We start from the raw sequence: 19886 nt of genomic DNA, 5'->3' as shown, positions 1-19886 counted from the left end.
CCTGGAGATCAATGGTCTGTTCTGCCTGAAGAAGCAATCCCATCTTGGTTTTAAAGGAGAGGTCGGCCCAAAAGAAGAAGAAGAAAAGAAAAACCCTCCAGGTGATCGGATTGACGTGACTGCGACACAGGGTGAAACAGAACAAGTGTGAGGAAGACGCAGGCCTGGGGAGTGTTCTGCTCCGTGGAACGTAAGGTTCCTGTGGGCTGGCACCAAACCATAGGTAGCTAAGGACACAGCATCTTGGTTTTACCTAGGCTAGAACTCACATGAGGCAGAGGGGATGATGGCAACATCCAAAGGCTGTGGTGATCTTTAGCCACTTAGACTTAAGCAGCATAGTTGGAAGAGATGGTAGCATTCACGCCTGAATAAAGACTGAAGGAGAACTTGGACTGAGAGGTTCTTTACAAAACAGAACTTTCAGAGGCATTGCATGTACAAGAAAATTTGAAAAAGCCACACCCTTATTCAGGAAAGTACACATACACAGCAACCCCTGAGCAGATGCTATATTTTCAATGAGGACTGATTTCTAAGTGTAAAGTACGCCTAAGTGTTGAAGGAGGCTCACAGCTCAGAGGAAATTGGCAAGGATGTGAAGAATGCCTTCTTTGGAAGGTAAAAAACTAGATTTTAAAACACTAGTGAGGCATATTCTGAGGATCAGTGTCTTTAGTATCTGCACACTTTTAGGGGACAATCATTGCAAAAATAGGGAGATTAATGACAAGACAGATTATTACAGAATTCCACAAATAATACTAATAATCCTGGAGGAAAGGAAGAACCTGAGTTCCAGAGCTGACACATTATAATATTCAAACACCCTTTTTTCCACAATGATAACAAATCATGACAAAAAAGCAACGAGAAAACATACCAATAGTCAGGAGAGAACAGCTCCTTCAAAAGGACAAAATAAAACGACTGAAACTGTATCCATGGGAGCCCAGGGAGTGAATAGACTAGAAAACTATAAATATAAAACTATTGCATACTCAACGTCTCATATGAGCTGATTTTTAACTACATAATTTTTATTTTCTAAAATGAGTTGGGGACCAAAAAAAAAAAAACCAAGATATTTTTTCATTAAAAATTCGCATTTCCTGGAGAAAATTTAAACACAACCTTCTTTGAGTATTTCAACCATTCCCATGTATGCCATCAACACATAATATTCAACTTCTGCCATTTTACTCATTTTAAGACTTACATATAAACTTTCTCTTATTGGAGATCTTATCACATCTAAAAATTACCATTAACACACCAAATTCCTCTTTTCATTAAATGTAATATCATTTTAACCAACCCAGAAATCTTAGAGTTAACCTAAACCCTTTCTCTTTGTATTTCTTTCCATGTCCAATAAATCTTTCTTTACTAGTGATTTATAACTCAAATATATATTTTTCTTAGACTTTCAGTCTCATAGCTACCATAATGGCCTTATAAACTCCCAGAGGAATTAAAAAGTAAACTGAGTTTAAATGATGACCAATAGCCAATTAAATGGAAGGATGATAAGTAGACAGTCTTTCACTGAAATAAGAGCACCTGCAAAGGCCTCCCCACGTGTACTGGCAGCATAATTTATTATGATAATTAGTAATAATTCTGCATCTTGGAGCCAGGATACACTGATTAGCTCAGAATTTCCAAATGCCAAAGAAGGGTACCTTTTAATCTCCAAACCCTAGAACAGTGCTTGGCATTTAGTGACCTTCATTACACACTTGTTATATAATGAAAAAATGAGTGAAGCACAAAGCTAAAGAGCCATGTATACCATTTTAATATATATGTATTTTTCTAAACACAATTGGAGGCCATTAGAATTTTAAGAAGCAGAGAGGCACTATCAGATCTCCATTTTGGAATTGTCCTCTCTGATTTCTGTATGAACAAGAGAAAGATGGAGGAAGCAAAAGCATAAAAAAGGAGACCAGGAAAATTACTTTCCACTACTCAGAGAGAGAGAGAAATATGAGACTTGAATTAGAAAGCGGAGGTGCAGCTAGTTGGATGCAAGATTCAGGAGACTTAATCCCTGGAGTGTAGAAATGAATGAAATAATGAAGGAAGAGTGGTTGAAGAAGGTTTAGAAGCCAGGATGTTGATTACATATGCAGCTTTGGCAAACAGCTTAAACTTTCATTGGAATTCAAATATGGGAGAAGAATGAGGGGTGTATATATTTTTTTAATTTTGTTTTGCTTTTCAAAAGTAGACATTACTGTGGTTGACAGAAGTATGTTGAATGTGATATGTTAAAAAGGCATGCCCAAGAAACAAGTGGGCTTTTAGGTCTGACACTGAACAAAGAAATATAGGATAGACTTAAATGTGATGTTACCTACTCTTTGTGTTGGAACCCAGCGAGTGGAAAGATGGGAGGTAAAAACAAGGAATGGACATCAACTCTATGATAAAAGAAATAGAATGAAGAAACAGAGCCATATGTAGAAAATAAAGAACCAGAAAAAAATAGAAGAAAAATATAGAAGGCCTATGTGGCATGTAAATCAAAAGTCAAAAGAATTATGCACCCCCCGAGTGGATAATCAACTAAGGAGGTCAAGAAAAATTCCTGCAGGTTAATTTATCCAGGTGGTTCTCTGGATTCTTGATGACAATAGTTTCAATAGATTGCCTATGTGGAATCCAGGCATCAACAGACTTCAAAGTGAGGCAGAGGTGAGGTAGTGCGATAGGTGAGTGTGGTCACCCTTGCGATCCATTTCTCTAGAAAAGGAAGATAATAGCAGAAACTAGAGGAGGGTGTGCAGCCTAAGGAGCGTTTTAGATTTTACTTTAAAGACGATAACGATTCCGATCTGTATAGATAATGCTGACAATGAACAAGGAGGCAGACAGAGGTTAAGGATTTATTTAAGAAAAGGAAAATGGATGAAGGTCCTTGTGTTGGAAGATGAATTTGGATCCATAAAACAGGAAGAAAACCTACTTTTAGAGAGAAAGGAAGGCATATCAGTCACATGAGAAAAAAAGGAAGAAAAAGCCAAGTGATTTTAAGGAGGGGACATTGAAGTAATTCTCATCAGATTGCTTCTGTACTCCTGTAAAATCTTCTTCTGGGTATGAGGTTAGTGAAGGAGAAAATTGGAAGATGTACGAAATATTCTTAAGTTCCTATTGTGGAAAATGAGAAAGGAAGCTGGTTAGGCTATCTTTTAAAAATTCCCTCTGATACTGAAACCCTACTGAAGTTAAGACTATTCATTTTCTATATTGTGTGATTTCTAATGAGCCAAGATCTATGCATGGGGAAGGTACCCCATTGGGTTTTTCTAGAACTGCCATTTTTCCATGTGTGACAGGAGGCCAGGGAGCATCGATCATGAAGAAGATGAAAGCAGAAATAGAGTGTACCTTTGGAAGGCAGCAATCTCCAAGAAGAAAAGGATATTTTTAGAAGCTAAAAAAGAAATGATGTAAAGGAGGTTTTCATACTTGTTATTTCACCAGGTTATAACATACACTCTTTTCATCATGAACTGCAAAAACACTGTTTATTCATTCTAATATTTTATGCTGTAAGTTCTAATATTGTTAGAGATTCTAGTATTATTCCAAGTTTAAAAATTGATTAGTTTCAGGTCAAAACTAAGGTCTATCTAACCCCAGAGTTCAGGAGGTAACGTTAGTCAATGTAGTAAGCAGAGATATTATTTCTCTATGAAAATCTATCTTTAGAAAATATACACATAATTTGAAGATGAAATTTGAGCATAGATGACTAAAATACATAGGTCATAACTGAAGACAATTACTGAAGCCAAATGGCATAATTTCAGATAGTAATGCTTGACAGCTATGCAACATCTTAGAAGATCCAAACTAATTTCATACATTTTACTGTATAATCAAAGCAATTACATGAAGTAAATTTTTATCAGCTCTATTTTATGAGTTCCAAGAGGTTGAGATTTACAATTTAAAGCCAGTGGATTTTCCCTTTTTAAATTTTGTGCTATGAAAACACCTAGACATAAAATATTGCAAATTGATTAGTAATTTACACTTAAGATATATGTTTGAAACAATAAATTTTAATTATTTTTACTAATAATGAGACTATTAGAAAAGTACATTCAATATTATAATCAATTTTTGAACTCAGAAGAGGCTGCTTACTTTATAAATATCATATGTTGTTGAGACAGGGAAGTAATTAGATATCTCACGTGGAGATTTGGCTACTTTTCATCCTCTTTCTGTGTAGGGGTCGCAATCCAGAATTCTTAAATAGATTGTGTTCTTTCTGAAAACATCTGACATAAATGATATACTTCCCTCAGACTTTGAATGCTTCCACAGTCATTTTAGAGACAACTGAGATATATAAAACCTATAGCCACTGGGTCAACTCTAATGCAGAGCCCTAGAGATGAAGTGGTTAGGAACCTGCATGCTAAGTGTAAGGTTGAGGGTTTGAGCCCTGCAGCCACTCCATCAAAGACGTTAACAGTCTGTACCCTTTAAACTTAACAGCCTTGGGAACTCTATGGGGCTGCTCTACTCTGTCCTGCACAGTCATTTTTAGTATAGAGAAAATAATAAGCAGAGAAAATACAAAGAGTAAACTTAGAAATATTGGTCAATGGAAAATTATCAAATGTTAGCAAGGGAAGAAAGAGCTAGAGGACAAGCAAAGGAGTAACTTCACATCCAACATGTTATTCCTTCACAGCTAATGGGCTTTTTTCACAGTCCCATTCTTTACTTCCCCACTGGGAAATCTCATCCCATCTTTCACCCTTGCTTATCTTATTCCTGTACTTCTCTCATTCCATAGAGAAATATGCCTTCCTTCTACTAAGTAGAGGTATATAACCTCTGTATTATTCCTTGCTGCGGTAGTCCCCTAATCTAGTGTCAATTTAAGGATTAAGAGTGTAGGGGTGGAGTCTAGGCCGTCAGTCTGGAGATAGCCAATGAGACTTCTGTGTGGGCATGGCCTTCTCCTGAGAATTCTGGGAAATCTGGGACTTCCTCTCTGTAGACAAAAGACCTCTCTCTCTCTCTCTCTCTCTCTCTCTCTCTCTCTCTCTCTCTCTCTCTCTCTCTCTCTCTCTCTCTCTCGTCTCTCTCTCTCTCTCTCTCTCTCTCTCTCTCTCTCTCTCTCTCTCTCTCTCTCTCTCTCCTCTCTCCTCTCTCCTCTCTCCTCTCTCCTCTCTCCTCTCTCCTCTCTCCTCTCTCCTCTCTCTCCCTCTCTCCCTCTCTCCCTCTCTCCCTCTCTCTCTCTCTCTCTCTCGTCTCTCTCTCTCGTCTCTCTCTCTCGTCTCTCTCTCTCTCTCTCTCTCTCTCTCTCTCTCTCTCTCCTCTCTCCTCTCTCCTCTCTCCTCTCTCCTCTCTCCTCTCTCCTCTCTCCTCTCTCCTCTCTCCTCTCTCCTCTCTCCTCTCTCCTCTCTCCTCTCTCTCCCTCTCTCCCTCTCTCCCTCTCTCCCTCTCTCTCTCTCTCTCTCTCGTCTCTCTCTCTCGTCTCTCTCTCTCGTCTCTCTCTCTCTCTCTCTCTCTCTCTCTCTCTCTCTCTCTCCTCTCTCCTCTCTCCTCTCTCCTCTCTCCTCTCTCCTCTCTCCTCTCTCCTCCTCTCTCCTCTCTCCTCTCTCCTCTCTCCTCTCTCCTCTCTCCTCTCTCCTCTCTCCTCTCTCCTCTCTCCTCTCTCCTCTCTCCTCTCTCCTCTCTCCTCTCTCCTCTCTCCTCTCTCCTCTCTCCTCTCTCCTCTCTCCTCTCTCCTCTCTCCTCTCTCCTCTCTCCTCTCTCCTCTCTCCTCTCTCCTCTCTCCTCTCTCCTCTCTCCTCTCTCCTCTCTCCTCTCTCCTCTCTCCTCTCTCCTCTCTCCTCTCTCCTCTCTCCTCTCTCTCTCCTACTCCCTGAGAGACATTGCAGAAGACAAGCCACATGGACGCAACCAGACTTCAGAAGCCAGAAAAGCCACAGAGAGACCCCTGTCAGCGCTGAGATGCTTACAGAACCACTGGACCCAAAGACTTTCTACCCACCGGCTTGTGATTGTCCTGCCTTTGGATTCATTGCATGTGTTTTGTGAGTCTGAAGAGGACTTTATAAATTGATATCGGACATATGGGCTAATGTCAGACTTATGGGCTTGGACTGGACTCAGTGGGAATGTTTCCCTAACGTTCAATTCCTCTTGTATATAATAAACCTCTCCCTTATATACACATGTGTGTTTATGAATTTGTTTCTCTAGTCTACCCAGACGAACACACTTGGAGATAAGATATTTTAAAAGATAAGATATATTCTTTCAGGAGCTGATAACAAGGGCTCAAATAAAAAGAAAAAGTTTTTAAATTATGATGGCAATAAATGTACAAATGTGCATGACACATGGATGTATGTATGGATTGTGATAATAGCTTTATGAGCCCCCAATAAAATTATTTAAAAGAAAGATATATTCTTTCAATGCCACTGAAACATTTTAAGCGGCTATTAAAATAAAATCTGATATTTACTAATTGAACTGATGGAATATATGAGCTAAGATAATTCTAATATTAATCTTGTCTGTGAAATTGAAATTTATTGTAGAGCTTTTAAAAAAAGCAAGGATTTAACAACTATGGTAAATATTTAAGAATAAACTTTTATTATTGGGTTTAGTATGGAAATGAGAAGCGAAAAGTATGTTAAATGACGCTAAAAATTTTACAAAAAATGAAAGGTTGGAGCCAATCCATTATGTTGACAACCTAATAATTGATCTTCTCAACTCCTGAATTACATCTATATAAATTCTGAGAAAGATTATAACCTTAATTTAAATAAGAAATAATTGTGAATTCTATATAGCCTAAGGTCAGAATAAAGGAATACTAAATACTAAATACTAAATAATTCTTTCTATCCTCAATGAAGTTACCTTTATGTTTTGTTTTGTATTTGCCTTGTCCCTAGAGGGAAGAAAGAGCAGTGTAACTTCCACATAGCTGAAATAAATGTTAAATAAAATCACTATAATCGGTATTTGTTAGCCAGAAAGTGGGGCCATCTCCAAAATACAAGTTGATTTCTCTGTGTCCAAATAACCACACATGGTTTTATCTATTTGGATGACAGCTTTCAATGATGTACATACTGCACACAGTATTTTGATTATTTTTTGTTGTTTTTGCCCCTAAAGTCAAGGGTTCTCTTTTAGACAGATGTTAAAATCTAAGTGAGTAAAATTTATTTCTGTTTTGGTGACAGTCTCCCCCTACACAAGCATTTTTCTCCTTACTATGACTGTCACTGTATCATGTGCTATGGTGATATTTTTGCAGAAAATAGTCTATAAAGTAGAAATCAATATTTATTTCAACGTTCAGATTCAGGCATTTTATTCCTAAGTGATTTCCCTTTGAATTATGCAGTTCAAAGAAGACTTTGAGAAAAATGAATACATTGTCTCATGGTTTAGAAATGGATTTCAAATAATTCTCTATCTATTTCATTTAAACCATCCCAATCAGGTCTAATAAAAGCCCAATTCAAATTGCTACACCATTCACCAATTGGTATAACCTTTACCTTTATACCCAAGAGTCTACATTAATGAATGACTTTTTGTTTATTTCTTCTATTTAATTCTGTAAAGAGCCTGTGCAGCACAAGTAATTAAGCACTGGGCAATTGGTGGTTTGACATGCGAATTGCTCCGTGGAAGACAGATAAGATTTCATAAAGATTACTGTCTTGGAAAACATATAGAATATTTCTTCTCTGACCCATAAGGTCACATGTGTTGGAATTCATTGTGGCAGAAATTATTTATAGGAAGATTTAAACATCAAGTGATCTCTTTTAAATAATTTCAGATGCTACAATTCTTACTATGAAAATGAATATATGGCAAGATATCAAAACATTGTGGAGAAAATCGATGATTATTTGGAAACATTGATCAAGGAAACAATCTTTTAATTTTAGCAGCGTGTCATTGGAGTACAACAAAGCAGGAGGGACATAATTTTGTTTAGCATAATTCATTACGCCTTTGAAAACTAAGTGTTTAATTAGTCTGGATCTACCTAAGAATGACCCTAGAATAAAGGGGTAAGCATACTGGAATGGAGCGAATCCTCATATTTAAATTAACTTCTCATCACCAGAATCATGGGAGTTTCAGGACTGTTAGGTTGCTGAGAGAAGACTTAAATTTCTGAACATTTAAAAAATTCATACTTGGGATATCTTAAATATTTGCCATTGATTACAGTGATTATACTTTCACTTTTAGAAAAAAATCATATTTATAAATATAAATACTGATCAAAACATATTTATTCTTACAGGAAATAAAATAATTAACTAGCATTTAACATGCAAATGTTATTTTCATTTATAAAGGTTTTATTTTTGTAATCATAAGAACATTGTTTGGTTTATTAATATTAATACTTAAACTTTGACACTTATGTGGCAAAAGACACTTGAAGCTCATACTTGGTAAGGGTTAGCAGTTCACGAGAGAGTGAAAATTGGGTAGAAAACCCAAAACTTATATAAACAAGAGTAAACCTCCCAAAGTCTTCATTCCAAAAGTAAATCTAAAATTTATAGGCAGCTAATTTTGCTATATCAAACATGTCTGCAATTTAATGTCCTATTCTGTTACCATTATTGACGTGATATCATGAGAACTACATTAAAGATTTTTTCTATTTTATCAATCAAAGAGAGATCTTTTTAGCATTTTGTTTCAATGTCAGTAAACTTATTTAGAAAGCTTTTATTATAAACTTTATTAGTAGGCTTTTTAAAATTACTCTCTTTTTTAATAAATCTTTTTATTGAGGCTCATACAACTCTTATCACAATCCATAATACACCAATTGAGCAAAGAACCCTTAAACATTCGTTGCACTCGTCATTCTCAAAATTCGCTTTCCACTTGGGTTCCTGGAATCAGCTCGGTTTACCTTTTTTTTCCTCCCCCTCCCTCCCCACTCACCCCTTCCCCCTGCTCCCTTAATAGTTTATAAATAATTATTTTATCTTACACTGCCCGGCGTCTCCCCTCACCCACCTTCCCTTTGCCCATCTCCCAGAGAGGGGGTTACACATAGATCTCCAAGATTGGTTCCCCCTCTCTGCACCCCCTTCCCTCCCAGTGTCGCCACTCCCACCGCTGGTGTTGAGGGGTTCAACCGTCCTAGATTCCCTGTGTTTCCAGATCCCTATTGCACTGCTGTACATCCTCTGGTATAACCAGGTCCGCAAGGTAAAATTGGGGTCATGATAATTGGGAGGGGAGGAAGCGTTCAGGAACTAGAGGAAGGTTTTGAGTTTCATTGTTGTTACACTGAACCCTGAATGACTCATCTCCTCCCCACTACCCCTCTGCAAGGGATGTCCAGCTGTCTACAGATGGGCATTGGGTCCTCATCATGCACTGCCCCTCACTCACGGTGATGTGATTCCCCCCCACCCTGCCTTTGTTGTTTGAGACCTGGTCTCCTCTGCACTTCATGATCACCCATGTTGGTGTGCTGCTTCCGTGTGGGCTTTGTTGCTTCTGGGCCAGATGGCCGCTTGTTTGCTTTCAAGCCTTTAAGTTCCCAGACGCTATCTCTCAGTACCCGGGCACCATCAGTCTTCTTCACCACACTTGCTTATGCACACCTTCGTCTTCAGCGTTTATGTGAGGAAGGTGTTTTTGTTCCTTGGTATCTGCTACCTGGTTCATTCAACACCTTGTATTCGCTTTTTATAATGACTATGTTAGGCTAGATTCTTTAGAAAAGCAAAACTAGTGGTGCTTATATGTGTATGTACATGAAAAGGATTCATAAAAAGAAAGGATTCACACAGTTGAAGAAGTGGGTCAGGCCAGTCCAGTTCAAGTCTGTGGGTAAGCAGTAAGTAGGAGGCTTCCCCGACTCTTGTAGCTAGAAGAACTGAAGATGCAGGAAGCAGGAAGATCACAGATTGATGGATGCAGGGTTGAATGAATCCCAAAGGTGGTTCCTGGGATTTACAGGAAATATGGCAAGAAGTTCACAAACCTGATGTAGGACCCAGATCTGTCAGAAGTTTTAAGCTTTCCCATGGATTCTGCTCACAAAGGTGCAGACAACAGCCCTGAGCAGTTTTTCTTCCACTTGTATCAATGCTGTGACTTAATCAAAGGGGGCTGCTGTCCACTATAACTGCTGGCCTGCTCACAGTTTATTGAATACCCATATTCCTGTATCCTCACTTCAAAATATAAATTTAACAGAATTTTTAAATGTGATTTGGGCCACGTGAATCTTGCCTGTTGCACCAAATGGCCCACATTTTAATTGAGCTTGATACCCCTCTATTACATCATAAGGGATTACTGCCAAACTTCTCAGACTCCTGAACCAGCCAACATGACACAAAACCTAATTATCACAATGACTATTAGACATTTGGAAACACATAGTTAAGATAGTTTTAAGAAGACACAATTACTCAGAAATATGAATTACTGAAATGCAATCAGTATCAACCTGCATGCTGGATAGTCAAAATAACATTCCAGCAGTAAAGAGATTATTCACAGTAATAGAAAGGGTTGATATGGGAGATAGATTCTGTATTTTACTTTAATTGAGATCTTTATAAGTTTGACCTATTTTGCCTCATTTATTTGTCAACAATGTTACCCTGTATCAATGTTCAACTTCTCCATTATCAAAGGGAATGTAATTTTGATGCATGGAGTATTACATAAAAGCCTCAATATATTATTGATGCATAAGTCACATAAATTTGTACTATATTATGTAGTATGTCACATAAATATTCTTGCACCTAATGCTTGCTAAAATATCACTACCAAACCCACTGCCAGTGAATCAAATCCAACTCATCGTGATGCTATATTGAATTTCTGAGGCTCTGTGAGTTGTTATAGGAGTAGAGAGCCTCATCTTTCTCCACAAGTAGCCGGTGGGTTTGAACCATTGACCTTAAGGATAGCACTCCATTCCTAACCTGACAGCACCACAAAGATTCCTTAAAGTGCACTGCATGAGGGAATAGGAATTGGTGTCGTCTTTTTTAAAGTCGCTTCCTTTGAGCTATAATTCCTTTGATTTATAGATAACAATATTGACTTATTTATGTGAAACACAATAAGATATTTTTGTTTATATTTTTAATGAAACCACATGCATTAAGGGAGTAGAAGGCCTCATCCTTCTCTCACAAAGCACTGGTGGTTTCAAACTGCTACCCTTGCGTTTGACAGAACAACATATAACCCATTATGCCACCAGCACTCCTTTTTTGTAATATATATACACACACATACACATATATATACATACATACATATATATGCATACATAATATATGTACATACATTCCCTTGTATTTGAATACCAGAAAACCTGTGAGGGAAGGGCATGGAACCACATTTGACCTCACCTGGCCACAGAAAAGAAAATCCAATTTCATGTCTGTCCAAAGATGATCCCTGTGACAGACGTCTGACTTGGCACCATTCTCTGCCCTTCTTTGTCCTATGCTGACACCCACCATCCCTCCTACAGCACTCCACCATTATGTCGAGTTCAATAATTCATGTCTAGGGCCACATAAAATTCAAAGACAATACTCAAAATTATGGAGGTTTAATAGGGAAATTAACATTTCTACAGATCAGGAGCAGAACACATTAATGAGCAGTACCTCTTCTCAGTCATGCCAGCAGCCATGTTTCCCCAGGTTCTAAGCCAATCAGCTACTCCACCTTCCAGGTGCCCAGACGTTCACCTCTTTGACTCGCAGTGTTGGTGCTACTTCTCTGCTCTAGCTCCATATCTCTTTGCTGTGGCTGCTAGTGCCTTTGTGTCTCCACCTGTTCAGGCTGGGATCTCAGATTAGTTCCTACGAGTAGCTCCTCTTTCATGACATTTGAGAGATCTACCTTTCCTGCTTCAGAGATGCCTCAGTCTTGGGCCCAGAAAAGTGGCTAACAGATCGATCCCTGAGTTAGGGTCCTCTACCTACACCTACACTTGCAGGCCCCCACCCATCCATGACTTGAAATTAGGAGACTTGTGTGCCATGGTTGCAGCCTTTCACCACATGTATTCAAGCTGTATGCTGAGCAAATAATTGAGAAGCTGGGTTATATGAAGAAGAATGTGCCTGGCTTGAAGGAAGGCTTATTAAAAACCTGAAATACGCAGGTGACACAACCTTGACTGCTTAAAATGAGGATAAGTTGAAGCACTTGCTGATGAAGATTAAGGATCACAGGGTTCAGTATGGATTGTGACTCAACGTAAGAACTCCTGACCACTGGGCCAAAAGGTAGCATGGTGATTAATGGAGGACAGGTGAAAGTTGTCAAGGATGTCGCGATTCTTGGATCCATGATCAATGCTTATTTAAGCAGCAGTCAAGAGGTCAAAAGATGCATGAGGCAACTCTGCTACACAAGACTTCCTTGGGGACTAAGGCAGACCTGACCCAATAGTGGCGCTTTCGATTGCCTCATATGTATGTGAGTGTTGAATATTCAATAAGGAAGACCCGAGAAGAGTTCATGTCTTTAGATTGTGGGGCTGACTAAGGATATCAAAAGGACAAACTGGTGACTTGGAACAATAACGCTCAGTGTGCAGCACAGGCATGGATAGCAAGACTTCATGTTAAATAGTTTGGACATAATGTCAGAAGAGACCAGTCTCCAGAGAAGTACATCAGGCTGGGTAGAGCAGAGGGGCATCAAAAAGAGAGGCCGTCAAGGAGATGGATTTGTCCAGTTGCTGCAACAATGGACTCAGGCATAGGTATGACTGTGGGGATCATGCAGCATGGGGTAGCATCACTTTCTGCTGTGTGCGGGGCCAGTATGGGTGGGAACTGACTTGACTGCACCTAACTAACAGCAGCACTAAGCCACTTGGTGGATATGCTAGGCGGGATTCTCTAGAGAGGCCGAACCTGTAATACTTATAAATATACAGAAAGAGAGACATTTATATCAAGAAAAATGGCTCACACCATTGTAGAAGTGGTTAAAAAATCCAGTTGGTTCAAGTCCATGGGTCAGATAGTAAGATGGAGGCTTTTCCTGGCTAGAGTGGCTACCGGGGCTGAAAAGCTAGAAAGCCAGGAAGCCTGGAAGCTGGAACACGTGTAACAGATGCAGGTTCCACACTAGCAAGAAGAAAGGGAATATTCTTCTCTGCATCTCATTTTATGGATATCAAATAGGCCATGTCCCCAAGGAGATATTCCAAATCTGTGACCTGAGTGAGAGGTTGCCCTTCTACCCATCTCTTCTTATGGTACAGCTAAATTGACACAAAACTCATCGATCACATTAAGAGTTAAAAAGACTATGAGGAGAAGAAGTCTAAGCAGGCAATTTCCCTTTACCACACCGTTTAAATGATGCATTTGAAGTTTCATTGCGCTGGTGAAGAATACTGGAAATTCCATGCACTTCCAGATGAACCAACAGATCTGTCTTGGAAAAAGTGCAGTGTGGATGCTCCTTGTAGGAGAGGATGGCAAGACTTTGCCTCCCTCACACACTTTGGGTATGTCGTCAGGAGCAATCAGTCCCTGAAGGAGGACATCAAGCTTGGCAGAGTAGAGGGGCTCTAAAAGGACGAAGCCCTTCAGCAGAGTGATTGACACAGGAGCTGCACCAATGGGCTCCAACATAAGAAGTGAGCGCTTAGAGCACACCCAGCTGTGTTCCATTCCATTGTCCATGAGGATGCTGCGGTTCCAAACTGACTAGAAGGCTCCTAACAATAACAACAGTAGCACCAGGTAAATATAAAACAGAACTACTAACATTTTAGCAATGAGGCAATAAAGAAATAGGTCTGATGTGACAGGGGCAAAAGAAGACTTCTATAAATTTTTTGCTGATTTTAAGTTTGGAAATTATATATGAAATATTTAAATATATTTATCTATAAAATATATAAATATTTTACTTCATTTAAAATTTTAACTCAAAAAGAAAAGCATTATACATACACACAAACACACACAAACTTACTAGCACAACAGATTTCTCTTCTTCTAAACTGTACCTTCCAAAGCAGTTGACACAGTAAATTCCTGATTAGGTTTTCTATAACCTCAAACTGAAATTCTATCTAAATGTTCCATGTGTACTTATAAGACTTCTTCATATGGCATTAGGAATTATAGGCTTTAAGAAAGAAAAATCAACACCTTCATGTAAACTGCCTTCCTGCCGCTAGCCTCCCTGTGACCCCTCATTTGTACACTGGAGTGAACATCCATCTCTCTGAAATACTAATTGGATCATATGACTACTACATGAGAAAGACAGAAGGATATAATTTAATCTATGGATTAAAAATCGTTTTAGATTGTGCTTGATCGGTGTTCTATTTCTGGCACCATCTCCCTGTCATTAGCTTCACTGGAGTCTACACTTGATTATATCACTCAGCCGAGTTTCCATTTTGTATCCATGCCAGGAGCTTGCCAGCTCTGCCCTCCCACCCTCTATGAATATTGGATTTTGGGCCCCCATTCAGTTAAACTCTGTTTACTTTCTCTCCATTCATGTTTCTTCCTTCAATGAAAGAAACACTAACCACATGCAATGTCTTCATCAAATGCTATAATTGGCCTCCCATCATTTTTAAAATGAATTCCCTACTCAGGAGTCTTTTACCCTCATTAACATTGTTTTCCCATTCAAATCACATCAATTCTAATCTCTCCTTCTTATTTAGCTCTACTACTTCTACCAGAGTAGAAGCTCTAATAGTACAGATTATGGGTGTTCCTCAAGAGCATTAATTCCACCAAGGGTTAAAGAAACTTGCCCAAGGTCCCAAGAGTTCTGCTCTTCCGCAAGCCAAATGCAGATACTCACTGGTCAAGAGAGTTTAACATCTCTTAGCTAGTTTTTCTGGGAAAGTCTAACATAACATTCATGAATTCATCTGTGCACCCAAAGTGCTCCGAAAGCAAATTATACAATTAATAGAGAATGAATTTGCATATGCCTCAGGACATAATGACCCCAAGAATGAGAATAATATGAATGTTTTAAAGGAGAAGGTCACCTAGCCCATGCAAAATCCCTGTGATTTTAATCTAATGGTGATTAGATTAGAGGTGGCCTCTCATCCCAAACAGACAATTTCCTGGCTAGGGTAAGTTGCATTGCCCTTTCGGAGGACACTTATTTCTCATAATATTCACTGAGAAATGGCCACACCATTTTCTAAATGTCTCTCCAGACACAAAGTTTTGGATACCTTGGAGTGAACACACCAATTTGAGTTTTTTTCTAAGAAAATGCCATTCTTGTAGTGAAATCTCAAATCGGACATGTTATTAAAATTTCTATAGCTTCTTGCATAATATACTCAGTACAATAGGTACAGTCTGCCAATGAGACACAAATTATTTCTCAAAAGACTTCCTCCAACTAAAGAGAGAATTGAGGAAAGTACAAAATTAGATAGTTCGTAAAGCAAGGTAGACTTCCTTATGGGATAAAGATGTCACTTTGTCATTGAACATCCCATAATATGAAGTGAAGTGTTTGAAAATAAGTGTCAGAATGAAAATGATAACAGGTGGATTTTGAAGTTTGATTCTTATAGCTTTAAATGTGTAAATAAATCATTTCTAAATTGAGGATTTGCATTAAAATGGGTATAGATTAGGTCAGTCACTCAACCCTAACACACCTGTCATCTAACAATGGAGGAGGGATTCTAGTGTAAAAGCACAATAACATTATCTCCCCTTGCTTCACTGACCTCAACCCAGACCACACCCTCATTCCTACACAGAAAGGTACAGATCCTACAAGTCACCTGGAATGAAGAACTCTCAAGGAACAGAAGGGCAATTGAGGGTGATGGATGGGGCTTGTGGGAAAGTAAAGTAGGGAGAGAAGAGAAAAATAAACGGAAGTTCTTTCAATGAAATTAGATTTTTAGAGTTTTAAAATAAAAAAGACTGAAATGAGACTCTTGATATCTAAATGATTGCAAAATGCATCTGAAATGTTGAAGGGACTCATAATCAATTTAGAAAGAGGGTTTAGCATGCTGCAGCTCGGATGTTTAAAATAATACTTTTCATATACATATCACTATTAGTTATATACATTGTTTTACCCATTTGAGATAAAGTTCAGTGGTTTTGAAAATTCTGTGTTTACACATTCTTTTTCTAATTTAATATGAAGTAAATAATTATCTAGAAACAGTGGGAATAAAATTTCTCATCTCTAAATGTATCATCGCCACAATGTTATATTTAGATATTTTATGCTAAAATTGTAAGGGGATTTTCTTCTCTCCTAGTGACTAGGAACACTAAGGACATGCTGATGTGCAATGTGGAAATTAAATGTGTGCCTTGATGCTTTTCACTTGTTAATCATAATTTGGACAGAATGAGTCATTATTCCTGATCAACATGCATTCAAGTGTCATCAATTAGGGATTCTTGGAGCATCAAAAGGTCTTTGAACAATGACAGCAAAAATGAATCTTAGGAGAAAAGAATAAACACCAGAATCAGATCGTTTTCTAAGGTTCAATAAACATGTGCTAAGGAACTTGAATAAAAACAAAACCCATCCATTTGTAAACACATCATCAACTGAGAGATTTTTCAACACAACATGTTTGCTAGTTGGTGAAAGACCATAGGTATATGTACATATGTTTGTCAATACATCCATAGCTCACTTAGATGCGTTGCAAATATCATTCCAAAAGGAAACTTTGCATTTTAGATCTCATTCAAAAGTTGGAAAGAATGAGTCATTATTAATGATGAAATATATATACATTTTCTCTCATTAAATGCTTAATACTTTATCCTTGGAAAATACCTATTACATCAATTTTACTGTATGGAATCATACAAAATATAAATTGAATAAAGTTTAAATAACATTTTAGATTCCACACATACACGAGAAATTATTAAATGAAGACCAAGAAAAATTACAATATAATCATTTATAAATTATCAAGTTTCATGAAAGAGAGAGGGTGGGAATGGAAAAGAAAAAAAAAACAAGGAGCTGACACCAAGGGCTCAAGTAGAAAGAACATGTTTGAAAAGGGTGATGGCAACAAATGTCCAAATGTGCTTGACACATGGATGTATGCCGGGATTGTGATAAGAGCTGTACACGTCCCCAATAAAATGACAATAAATAAATAAGAAAATTACAACAGAAATAATCTCCTTAAAGTAAAATATTAAAGATTATTGTCACATAATATAATAATAATTTATCAAGGGTTCATGAGGGTGGGAGATTGAGGATAAAAATGATGATCTGATACCAAGGGCTCAAGTAGAAAGGAAATGTTTTGAAAACAATGACAGCAACACATGTACAAATGTGCTTGATAAAATGGATGTATGGATTGTTATAAGAGCTGTAAGAGTCCCCAACAAAATAATTTATGTATGTTTGTTAAAGTTTATTATATACAACTGTAGCTTATATTAACTCTCAGGATCTTTCCAGGATATGAAATCACCACCTTAGGTATAAAAATCCATTCTATTAGGGTGAAGTTCTCTTATCAAGAGTAGATAGTGAAGGAACACTGTATTAAATTATCATAAATGCATTACCATCTGGATAACAGAATCACAGATGTGAGAAACTCTACTTTTTAAAGGTTCGGCAATCTCTTTTAATATAACTGCTTTAGTTGGCATCACCCATATAAAAAAGTCCACAGTTTTGAAATGTCCTCAATGCTGAAATCCTCTATAATTTAATTATATCTAATATGTATTTATTAGGGATTTGTATGGTCTATGATTCTCAATAAAGTCTCTGCTGAAGGATGCTTCATTGATTCTCATCTCTGTCCCTATGGCTTGCCCTCCCAGTATTTGAGTGGGTCCCCTACTTCTCTGTTTCCCAAACTTCATTTCCACCCCTCTAATAGTGCAGTTCAGTGCTCTGGTGCATAGTAGGTGATACACTGAGCTCCTAACTTCCGGGTCAATGGCTCAAACCCCCCTGCCCCTTTGTGGGAGACAGATGACCTGGGGTGCTCCATCAAGAGTAAAATCGCAGAAGCGGAAAGGAACAGTGCTACTCTGCCCTGTAGCCTCCCTATGAGCCAGCATCTACTCTATGACATCTAACTGATTTTGTTTTGTTTAGTTCAGGTATTCTTTGCACCCTCAGAACCTAGAATAATGTTTGAAATGGAAGTTGCATATATACCGTTTGGTAAATGAGGGATGAATTAATTATTAATCAATTCAATACTTATCTACTGAGTCCCAACTGAGAGTGCTGTTCATTAAATCTTGGGCTACTAACGATGAGGTGGTAGTTCCAACTCGACAGTGAATCACTCAGAGACAGAATAAGTTATCCTACTCCCGTAAAGATGGACAGCCTCAGAAACGTAAACAGCATCACTATGAGTGTGTTCAACTTGATGGCAATCATTTGGGGAATGCTGCTTTAAAAAACTTGAGTCAATGAAAGGGAGAAAAGGGAAACAGAGAAGAAAGGTGAGAGGAAAGGAAGTAAGAAAGCTGGTTCTAAAGGATTGGTAAGAACCAGTTTTTCTTCTCAAGGGGCATCTTATTGGAGTTTAAGATATAGTCATCTTTCATTGCATCATCTGTTCAGTTAGTCACCAAACACTTGTTGAACTGTGTGTTGTGTCAGAAGGAGACCTGGTGGCTCAAGGGTTAAGTATCCATCCGCTAATCAAAAGGTTGATGGCTGGAGCCGCCAGCTACTCCAATGGAGAAAAGATCTGACCGTCTTCTGTGATGATCACAGCACAGGATATGCTGTGGGGCCTTTCTTCTCTGTCTTGTAGAGTCGCGGTGAGCCTTGGTTGATAGAACAACATACAGAAACAACACGATAGATCAAAGGAGGCCTGATGTCACAATAGTTAAGGGCTCAACTACTAACCAAAAGATTAGCTGTTCTCTTCCTAGGCTCGCACTCGGCAAGAAAAAGGCCATGTTCAGTTCAAACAGGAAGATCGATGGCAAAACGCAGGAGTCTGGCACGTCTCAGGCTCCTCTTGAGCTAGTGATGGACTTAGGCCTAAAGGCATAGTTAAGGGAGCTGAATATAATGGCAACCAGAGAAATGGAAGTTGTTTGTGGTCAGAAAGTTATTATAATCTTTGTTCCCATTCCTCAATTGAAATCTTTCCAGAAAATCCAAATCTGGCTGGTATGTGAACTGGAGGAATAAAATCACTGGGAAACACATTGTCTTTATTGCTCTGAGGAGAATGCTGCCTACACTAATTCTGAAAAGGCGTACAAAGAATAAGCCAGAGTGTCCCAGGAGCTGCACTCTGACATCTGTGCCCGATGCAATCCTTGCAGATGTGGCCTTTTCAAGTGAAATGTGGGCAAGAAAATCTATGTAGAGCTGGCCAGTAGCAGGCTATTAAAGGTTCCTTTGGGCAAAGCCCAGCAGAACATTGTAGAACAAAAGGTTGAAACCTTTTCTGGGGATTCTATGATGCTCACAGGCAAGGATGTTAATTTTGAATTCCCAACGTTTCAGTTGTAAACAAAAATGACTGCATCAAATATTATTCACAATAATAATAATAAAAGATTAGGGGTTAGAACCTACCACCAGACTCTCAGAAGAAAAGCATCGTATTCACTCCACTCCTGTAAAGATTGTAGTCGAGGAAACCCTAGTTGGCAGTTTTCCTCAGTGCTCTAGAATCAGTCAATAGGAATTAAATTGGTGGCACGCAACAAAAACCACACTGGAGATACAGGAGAGTGAACAAGCAAGTCCAAGGGCCTGCTTCAGTGACCTTAAGATGTATGGGAGTAAGCCACGGGAGTCAGGTTTACAGTTTGTAA

The 19886-nt window shown here is 38.4% G+C and overlaps 1 pseudogene; it reads left to right on the top strand.

Moving 5' to 3' along the window:
* Positions 1-19011: 19011 nt before the first annotated feature.
* On the top strand, positions 19012-19578 carry LOC142452852 (small ribosomal subunit protein eS7-like; annotated as a pseudogene).
* Positions 19579-19886: the final 308 nt, after the last annotated feature.

The sequence above is a fragment of the Tenrec ecaudatus genome, chromosome 7 (assembly GCF_050624435.1).
Source record: "Tenrec ecaudatus isolate mTenEca1 chromosome 7, mTenEca1.hap1, whole genome shotgun sequence".
Lineage (NCBI taxonomy): Eukaryota > Metazoa > Chordata > Mammalia > Afrosoricida > Tenrecidae > Tenrec > Tenrec ecaudatus.
The sequence above is the reverse complement of the archived record's forward strand: the minus strand, read 5'-3'. Positions and strand labels throughout refer to the sequence as shown.